This window comes from Boleophthalmus pectinirostris, unplaced genomic scaffold (assembly GCF_026225935.1).
Source record: "Boleophthalmus pectinirostris isolate CB_2022bp ecotype Guang Dong unplaced genomic scaffold, ASM2622593v1 HiC_scaffold_6, whole genome shotgun sequence".
Classification (NCBI taxonomy): Eukaryota; Metazoa; Chordata; class Actinopteri; order Gobiiformes; family Gobiidae; genus Boleophthalmus; species Boleophthalmus pectinirostris.
In genome coordinates, this window is record NW_026571447.1 from 10,174,355 (window position 1) to 10,185,415 (window position 11,061).

The window sequence follows — 11,061 nt, forward strand, 5'->3', positions numbered from 1 at the left end:
TTTAAAAATTTTTACTTTTTACTTTACTACAATTGAGAGCAGGTAATTTTACTTTATATTTCTACTCATTTCTCAAATAGAAAACACTTGGTGACATAATGTGGTAACATAAAAGGTGCTCCACTGTGTTTTTAAACTCCATACACGTTCATTAGAATCATTTGCATAATTTCAGACCTGGAATTGCCAATCTCTAGAGAATTAAAGGTAAAAGGAAGCTGCTAATGTGAAAACTGCAGCTTCCTGACCTCACAAGGTGCATTTGAAGCTTTGGAGTTGTTGACAGCTTAATAAATGAATGAATGAATAAAACAAAACACAACTCCAGGTCTGTTTTTGATGAGGTAAAATGGATAACATGGCTCTCAATAATCAATTTTGCGTATTATAATAACTTTTAAGATCCATCTCACACCACACATGGACAATACTCCATACAAATATGACCATTTCAGCTAAAACATGTGACCATTTAGATATTTATGTTTGATTAAAAAATAATATACTTTTGTTGATTTCATTTTTTTTCTTGTTGTTTTTTGTTGATACGTCACATTTCACATTGCTTTGTTTCCTTCAAATTTGATTCCATTTGCTGGAAATTCCATTATTGACCTCTCTGTCTGCCAGTCAACCTTCCTGCTCCAGAGCTATTACAGCTATTATAGGAGCGCGCACTACAGCGGTCAGAATTGGTTTACGTCCTACCTTACCACTTAAAATGGCCTTCTCGTGACTAATGTGATTTCCATTGAGCTGCTGCAGGCTCTGTGATGGAGTGCACTTGTGGAGATGGTCTGAGTATCCTGTGGACTGAGCTGGGACCATTTGCAGACCTAAAGGCTCCTAGGACCTCTCTGCGCATGCATTAATTACACGTTCCCATAATGCACTGGGTTTATGCTTCTGTTCTGGTATGAGGAACAAACAAGGCTGTGAGGGACAATCATGACTCAGGACTCTCTTGAGAAGCTCTTGGAAGTATACTGGCTTAAGACGTATTTTATTTTTCACTATGTTATGAATATTTAAGGTACAAATTACTTTAGTTTCAAAAGAATTTTACTGAAAGACAGGGTATTATGCAAAATTGATTTTTGTTGAGCTTTCTCCCATGTGATAAAGTTGTCCCCTCATCAAAAATGTGCGGTTTTTGAGAGGTTTTAGATAATCCATACATGTTTCAGTAATCTATTGATCTCTCCTGGGCCCCATTCAAACCTTCCTTGCGGTTAGTTGTAAGAGTCTCTCCAATACATGCAGCTCAAATTTCGGACCTCCGGTCATCCCGCAATGCATACTCAGAAGGGTCCTCTGAAAAAGTGAGCATCAAACCGCCATGATTGTTTTCCCAGTGAGATGCGTCTATTGTCAAAGTCGATCTTTTCAAGTCTTTTGAACCATATCGCTTTTGTTTCTGGTTCTGATATTGTCATATTTTAGTTTTGTAATTCAGACATTGTAATTGTGTGGTTGTTGGATCCTAACAGCAGAAAACGAGTGAGTTTCAGAAGTTTCATGAGCTTCAGAAGTTTGAGAATTCCATAAATTCAAAAGGGAATCAGATCTGTGTGACTGCAAACCTCTGTTCAAACTGGTTCCCTTCCCAACGGAACTGAAAAATTGTGAATGGCGAAGGCGATGGGCAGTATTGATACACAGGAAGGACAAAAAAGGTAACCTTTGACTGCCTAAGAAATTATCCTGAATTTGCAGCAAACATTGTATGTGGAGAGCCAACAATGCAAAATCCCAATCCCTCGCTCAACCTTGGTTACGGATTTAAAAAGTCAATGCCAAAGCGAAAGGCACCAGCTGTTCGCCAAGAAACACCTTCCACTGCAAAGCAACCAAGACGTGATGTTGCTGTAAAGCCAGTCGAACAGGAAAGTGCGAGCTCGGCCTGTTTGTCTTCTGTTCCTCTCGCTTAATAAACAGGATTTTGCTTTGATGGCACTCCACATGCAAAATGTTTGCTACAAACTCGGGATGATTTCTTAGGCAGTCAAAGGTTTCCTTTTTGGTCCTTCCTGTGGATCAATACTGCCCATCACCTTTATCTTTTACGATTTTTAAATTTCGTTGGGAAGGGAAACAATTTGAACAGAGGTTTTCAGTCACACATATCTGATTCTCTTTTGCATTTATGGAGTTCACAAACTTCCAAATCTGTTTCTCAAGCCGTTTTCCACCGTTAGGACATCCAACAACCACACAATTATGATGTCCGAATCTCATAACTAAAATATGACAATATCAGAACCAGAAACAAAAGCAAAATAGTTCAAAAGACTTGAAAAGTTCAGCTTTGTCAATAGACGCATCCCACTGGGAAATCAAACATGGCAGTTTGATGCTCACTTTTTCGGAGGACCCTTCCCAGTATGTATTGTGCGATGAGTGGAAGTCCAAAATCCAGAATGCATGTATGCTCACAAGCCTACGACACTCATGTTCCCACACGACAATGCTCCACCAATATACAAAATACTAAAAAAATAAAAATTGTGTTGTGATAGTGGTCTGGAGAGGAAGTGACTTAGCACGAAGAGCAAAGAGGAGAGACTCAGAGCATAAAAAATGAACGTAAAACTTGGGCTCTCTTTGATTAAATGGTGACTCAAAATTTCATCTATCTGTGGCAGTTCCACACAGAAGAACAGACCACTTCTCAAGAATGAAGATAAACAAATGCAGATCTACACTTTCAAAATAAAACCCTGCTATTTTTACCATCTTTGTATTTTTTCCTTCCTGTTTTGGAGCTCTTTTGTGTCCTCGTCCAGATGCCTCCTCTCTGCTCTGCCTTCTGCTGCATTCTCCTTCTCACTTTTGTCTAATCTCAGAGCCTCCATTGACTTCTGTAGCCCCCTCTCAGAGATAAACGCCCTCTTCTAAATAAAAGCCACATGTGTTATTATGCCTGTTGTCCACACCAGATTGCAAGACAAAGAGCAGCTGGTGTATGGAGATAAGTGCTGTGTAAATCTACCTTTTATACATCTGATCCTTTTTGGTGGATTTTTTACCTAAACGAGTTCATCCGCAGCTGCAAAATCTCCTTAACTGTCAGTGGAAGTAAGAGTCACTGAATCGGAGCGAAATGTAATTTTAAAAAGCCTTTCGCAAAACAAACTAGCAGTGACAAAAATGGTAAGGCTATGCTAACCAGTGGCGAAAGAAGTATTCAATTTTGATACTTAAAAGCACACTACGCAACTTTTCTGGCGGAAGTCTGCTACCTGCTTGTCTCCACAGAGATGTTATTGCTCTGTCTAGAAATGTTCCACAGTAGAGATGAAACCTATCTATCTCAAAGGAGACAACTATAGACTACAGCTCAGATCTGTGGAAAAGCAGCCCTATTCACAGAGTAAACCATGGTATTTTTGAGCAACAGAAACACTGGTAATGACTAAATGCTAGATGGATATGTTTAATGTCATACCACGGAACATTTTAGGCAAAGCAATAACATCTCCATAGAGACAAGCAGGTGACAGACCCTCCACCAGAAAAGTTGTGCAATGCACCTTTAAGAAAAAGTACAGATACCAGAGCAAAAATAAAATACTTAAGTAAAAGTATCAGGTTAAATAATGTACTTAAGTAAAACTCAAGATGTGTGTAAAATCCCACAGTCGTCCAGGTAGAATCCATGACAAAAGGAGAAATTCAATTTAGTAATTGGACAAAGTTTATTTGGTTGAATATGTTTCATAGTTCATCTAAGCTGCTTCTTCAGTTCTGGTCAGACGCTGGTGGACACTTCTTCATTTCTGCCTGAAGGGAGGAGCTAACTACACTGAAACTACTCTGAAACTAACACATCTACTTGTTTACATTCGACATCTAAGGTTAAAGCGTAAATGATTTCTCTTCTCTGCTAAACTTTTATCCTTCTCCAGCTTTCTTACCACTCTATCGGTGGTTAGCTCGTAGTTGTTCTCATATAAACAAGTAGATGTGTTAGTTTCAGAGTAGTTTCGCTGTAGTTAGGTCCTCCCTCCAAGCCGATATGAGGAAGTGTCCACCAGCATCTGACCAGAACTGAAGAAGCAACTTGGATGAGCGATGAAATGTACTGGACCAAATTGTCTATTTGACAAATTGAATTTCTCCTTTTCCTACTTAAGTAAAAGTATTAAAGTACTGGGCGGCAGTAGCTCAGTTGGTAGAGCATTCGCCCACTGATCTGAAGGTCAGCGGTTCGAATCCAGCTCTCAACATAAACATCACAGGTTGAGCGGTCAGATCCACTGACCCACAGGTTCGCTGGTGTGATTCCAGCTCCCACAGATGAATGCTGTCGTTGTGTCCTTGGGCAAGACACTTAACCCACCTTGCCCACAGTGTCTGCGTACACTGGTGTGTGAATGGGTGAGTGGTTCCTAGTTGTAAAGCGCTTTGAGTGCCTTGAAGGTGGAAAAATGTGACCATTTACCCATTTAAAAATGTACTTAGAAAGTAAAAGTATTTGGGACATATTTTAAGTTCTTATAAGGTTTCAAATGTACCGACTATGATAAAGAATTGTGCAGAATTTTGTTCAGCAGACTAGAAACAGTACTTTACTACTTTTACTTTATTACTTTCCATCAGTGGTTGCAAATCAACAAATCACAGTGAAATGTAATTACAAAAACAGTTATCAAAACTGTAAAGCTATGCTAACTCAAACAATCTTATTCATTTATCCAAAACAACAGCAGAGCACATGAATCTGAATGGTGACTGAGCTCAGAAGAACATTGTGTTAGCAGCTTTGTACTTATGCTGCTTTCCACCTTATGCCAACCCACCCACTTTTACTTTGGACTGCTACTAGTCACACTGATACAAATAGCTGCATTTATAATACAAGCTACTCAAGTAAAGTCACGGTACCTGATTTTTATCATCTTAAAAACATGAAAACAGAATTAGTTCACGGTTTGCAGTGATCTAAAGTTATTCCTCACTTGCCCTATGCATTCCAAGCCACCTAATTATTCACCACGATGGGTTTATAAGTGCTTTTCACAACTTTCAGAGACCAGAGCAGAGTTTTGTTGTAACAACTAGAAAGCAGACACCTCCTGATTATTAGACACCAAATTGCTTTCTAGATGCAGACAGAACGCCGCAGATCTATTTTAACCTTAAGAGCCGCTTATACGATATATCTGTAGTCATGAAAGACACATTTTGCTCAGATGTTTAAATTATAGCAATTTGAACCTGACTGACAGAGACCATCTCTCTTCAGACCGCGGCCCACAGGAGCAGTCACACCGGGACTTTGGACCAAACCAAACAGGATGCAGACCGATGCAATTGAAAGCACCGCAAGTATTGAACCTTTCTGTATCCTGCACAGACTTTATAATATGTTAAAACTCTACTCCAAGTATGTTTTTGATGAGGAAACAACATTATATAGATCAGAAAATAGTGTAATAGTGAAAATAGCCCTTTAAAGGTACTCTTATAATTTGCATATCTATCAGTGTGTCAGGAAACTTGTGGTTTGCAGGCCTGTAGCTGAGAATAACGTCATAACTTCTCTAACCCCAGTTCCATCAGTAGAACAGACATGTCAAGGGCTGTGCGTGCATAAGGAGGATCAGAGCAGTGCATTATGGGAGGACTGCCCTGGCCTTGGCGAGCATGATGGACACATATACAGTATGAGGAGACAAATACAAGGACAGGTCAATAACTACTTTACATGACACCGCATAAAGTTACACTGGTGTCACAAACGCTTACATTAAAGGTCCTATTTTACACTACATTAACTTTTGTGAGCTTTAACCCTTGTGCACTCCTTTAAAATAACCATACCTGTGGTCCTTCGTGACAAAAATGTACACCGGAAAAGGATACCACAAAATTTTTATGCAGTACAGATTTTTGTCCAATGTTTTTATATCAGTGTCTTCATTTACTTCTGCCCTAGTCATACATACCAAATATTATATAATATTTTTGAAATTTTTGACAGCAAAAGTCTCAAATTATGTGTATAAAAAAAATATTAGATTTTTTTGTATGTCTTTCAAGAAATTTTAATTTGTTTGGGCTCCTCTAGAACACATCCATATCATTTTAACCTCAAATATCTGTCTCTGGCTTTCAGTGTGGACTAATATGTACTAATGTCTTGCTATTGATATAATCTCGTAATGGAAGATACGCAGTAAAAAGAAAAATATAAAAACATTCAAAAAGACACTAAACAAAAAAATGAAAGGTTTTCAACACCAAAAAAAATATAAAAATAAATAAAATAAATAAATAAATAAATAAATAAAGACTATACCTGCAAAGTTATGCCAGTAAAAAAGCATTTTTGAATGGAAGTCAATGGGACAAAAATGTACAGAAGGACCATAGGTGTGAGTATTTTGATTATAGGCTGTTCAATTAATGTGGTCTTGAAAAAAAAACATAGAAATGAAAAATACACCACAAAACAACACACAAACTGGCCAATTTTGGTGCTATTTGGTGCCATATAGCCAAAGTTATGCAAAAAAGAAAAGTTGAGATGTACAAAAATGTACCTAGGGGTGTAGGAGGGTTAAGCCATGTTATAATGTTGTTACCTTCTCAAAAACAAACCTGGAGTTGTATCTTGTTTCATTCCAGCATGTTTGAGTAATTCTTTATTATTCATCTCAAATCCTCTGTTTCACCTTGTGATGTCATGAAGTGATAGTTTTCAAGTCAACAGCTACTTTTTACCTTTTGTTCAGTAGAAATTGACGATTCCAGTGCTGAAACCATCCAAATGATTCTAGTGAAGGTGCATGGTGTGGAAAGGAGTGTTTTCAGTTTGAGAGAAGAACTCAGCCTAAACATGCAGGATTTATGTTTTAAATGTGTGAATATTGCTGAAAACGTTTACCAGTATCATTTGATTTACACAAAGTCCATGTTGATGCTAGAATATGCAAATAGATACATACAAGTAGCCTGTATATCACCTAAACTGGCTGCAGAGAGGCTAGCACACTTCAGCCTTGTTTAAAACTGAACTTTTAGCTTCATGTATTAAATATAGTAGGCCTATTTGTAAATCAAATATACATAAATTCATCTCTTCTGGGTCTCTGAAGCAGCTGTACTTTGTTCCCCATTGGCAAATATAATATGTTTTATGCATCTCTTGACATTATACATGCAACTCTACTTTGCCTGGAGCCATTTCTCAGAGGCCCATCTAATGTATCACACTATAGTCCAGCCTGATATGAGCTGACAGCACACTACATAGAACATATGGGCGGCTTCATTATTTATGGCCAATCCTTTCTGTGCTACCCATAGGGTCAAGGAGGAGCAGTTAGCAGTTCCAACAGACAAAACAAACAAAACTAAACTGTCCTGTATTTTCATGGTTGAAGGACCTTATGTAATTAAACTAAACCTGGATTAGACTGGAAGCAGAGAGCAGGATTAAACCAAGTCTACATCAGGACTGAACTGGTCTCGGCTCAAACCAGGACCAAACAAGTATCAAGTATAAAATTAAAGCCGCAAGCGGCGTCGAACGGCCCTCGCCCGCCGCGCCCGCAAACACCGCGCCAACAAATGGTGCGCCCCGCCAACACCATACCCTAAACGCCGTGTCTGCAAACTCTGTGCCTGCAAACAGCAAAATGACATAGTACGCCTTTAGATGTTCTTTGCGCCCCCTGCTGGCCAACCTTGAAAAATTCCCATGTCAGTAATATATGTTTTTTCTTGTAGTCATTAATAGAATTGAATTCCCAAATTTGGTACAAATCCGACAATGTTGATGTTTCATGTCTATGGTAGGGGGCGCTATAGTGTTTTTTCATATGTTTTATAGTGTATTATATTCAGACTGAGATCACACATTAGTGATTGAAATTTCAGCACGATCGGACTAAGTCTGTGCGAACAGGAGCAAATAATGTCACCTTGAAATTAGGCAAAATTTTGATCAAAATTTGTGGCTTTGCCGCGCGTAAACCGTGACAGTTATCAAAAAAAATCAGCTAACTTTAGATGTTCCACTTGTCTAGATGATGTACGGTGATTTTCAGGCCTGTGGGTGAAGCGCCTTCAGAGGAGTTCGTTCAAATGCAACGTCAGCGAAAACGCGGACTGAAATTTCAATCCAAGATGGCCGCCTTCTGGTTTGTCAGGGGGCGTGGCCATAATAACATTTTTTGTTTGTCTTCACATGATGAATGTGTGTACCGAATTTCATGGCTCTACGACAAAGTTGACCGGGACGTCTCCCATAGACGCCAAAATTGTTGAGTCTTTGCGCCCCTGCTGGCCAACAGTGAAAATTTTATCATGGCCATAATATACTTTTTTACTCGTAATCATATACAGAATTTAATTGCCAAATTTGGTTGCAGATCCGACAATGTTGACATTTCATGTATACGGTAGGGGGCGCTATAGTGTTCACTTTTCATATGTTTTATAGTGTATTATATTCAGACTGAGATCACACATTAGTGATTCAAATTTCAGCACGATCGGACTAAGTCTGTGCGAACAGGAGCAAATAATGTCACCTTGAAATTCGGCAAAATTTTGACCAAATTTTGCGGCTTCGCCGCACGTAAACCGTGACAGTTATCAAAAAAAATCAGCTAACTTTAGATGTTCCACTTGTCTAGATGATGTACGGTGATTTTCAGCCCTGTGGGTGAAGCGCCTTCAGAGGAGTTCGTTCAAACGCAACGTCAGCGATAATGCGGACTCAAACTTCAATCCAAGATGGCCGCCTTCTGGTTTGTCAGGGGGCGTGGCCATAATAACATTTTTTGTTTGTCTTGACATGACGAATGTGTGTACCGAATTTCGTGGCTCTACGACAAAGTTGACGTCGGGACGTCTCCCATAGGCGCAATGTATTTTGACTTTTCGAGGTGGCGCTGTGTCGCCATTTTTTTATGCCCGTGCAGCAAACCTATATTTTATCGAATTTTTCGCCACTTCTGAATTTTGGGCAAAGTTTGGTGAGTTTTTGAACGTGTTTAGGGGGTCAAATTAGGGTTTAAAGAGCAGAAGAATAATAATTAAAGCCGCAAGCGGCGTCGAACGGCCCTCGCCCGCCGCGCCCGCCGCACCCGCTGCGCCCGCAAACACCGCGCCAACAAATGGTGCGCCCCGCCAACACCATACCCTAAACGCCGTGTCCGCAAAGTCTGTGCCTGCAAACAGCAAAATGACATAGTACGCCTTTAGATGTTCTTTGCACCCCCTACTGGCCAACCTTGAAAAATTCCCATGTCAGTAATATATGTTTTTTCTTGTAGTCATTAATAGAATTTAATTCCCAAATTTGGTACAAATCCGACAATGTTGAGGTTTCATGTCTATGGTAGGGGGCGCTATAGTGTTCACTTTTCATATGTTTTATAGTGTATTATATTCAGACTGAGATCACACATTAGTGATTCAAATTTCAGCACGATCGGACTAAGTCTGTGCGAACAGGAGCAAATAATGTCACCTTGAAATTAGGCAAAATTTTGATCGAAATTTGTGGCTTCGCCGCGCGTAAACCGTGACAGTTATCAAAAAAAATCAGCTAACTTTAGATGTTCCACTTCTCTAGATGATGTACGGTGATTTTCAGCCCTGTGGGTGAAGCGCCTTCAGAGGAGTTCGTTCAAATGCAACGTCAGCGAAAATGCGGACTGAAATTTCAATCCAAGATGGCCGCCTTCTGGTTTGTCAGGGGGCGTGGCCATAATAACATTTTTTGTTTGTCTTCACATGATGAATGTGTGTACCGAATTTCATGGCTCTACGACAAAGTTGACCGGGACGTCTCCCATAGGCGCAAAATTGTTGAGTCTTTGCGCCCCTGCTGGCCAACAGTGAAAATTTTAACATGGCCATAATATACTTTTTTACTCGTAATCATATATAGAATTTAATTGCCAAATTTGGTGCAGATCCGACAATGTTGACATTTCATGTCTATGGTAGGGGGCGCTATAGTGTTCACTTTTCATATGTTTTATAGTGTATTATATTCAGACTGAGATCACACATTAGTGATTCAAATTTCAGCACGATCGGACTAAGTCTGTGTGAACAGGAGCAAATAATGTCACCTTGAAATTAGGCAAAATTTTGACCAAATTTTGCGGCTTCGCCGCACGTAAACCGTGACAGTTATCAAAAAAAATCAGCTAACTTTAGATGTTCCACTTGTCTAGATGATGTACGGTGATTTTCAGGCCTGTGGGTGAAGCGCCTTCAGAGGAGTTCGTTCAAACGCAACGTCAGCGAAAATGCGGACTCAAACTTCAATCCAAGATGGCCGCCTTCTGGTTTGTCAGGGGGCGTGGCCATAATAACATTTTTTGTTTGTCTTGACATGACGAATGTGTGTACCGAATTTCGTGGCTCTACGACAAAGTTGACGTCGGGACGTCTCCCATAGGCGCAATGTATTTTGACTTTTCGAGGTGGCGCTGTGTCGCCATTTTTTTATGCCCGTGCACGAAACCTATATTTTATCGAATTTTTCGCCACTTCTGAATTTTGGGCAAAGTTTGGTGAGTTTTTGAACGTGTTTAGGGGGTCAAATTAGGGTTTAAAGAGCAGAAGAATAATAATTAAAGCCGCAAGCGGCGTCGAACGGCCCTCGCCCGCCGCGCCCGCGAACGCCGCGCCCGCGAACGCCGCGCCCGCGAACACCGTGCCCGCAAATAGTGTGCCCCGCCAACACCATACCGTAAACGCCGTGTCCGCAAACTCTGTGCCTGCAAATGGCAAAATGACATAGTGCGCCTTTAGATGTTCTTTGCACCCCTACTGGCCAACCTTGAAAAATTCCCATGTCAGCAATATATGTTTTTTTCTTCTAGTCATTAATAGAATTTAATTCCCAAATTTGGTGCAGATCCGACAATGTTGATGTTTCATGTCTATGGTAGGGGGCGCTATAGTGTTTTTTCATATGTTTTATAGTGTATTATATTCAGACTGAGATCACACATTAGTGATTCAAATTTCAACACGATCGGACTAAGTCTGTGGGAACAGGAGCAAATAATGTCACCTTGAAATTCG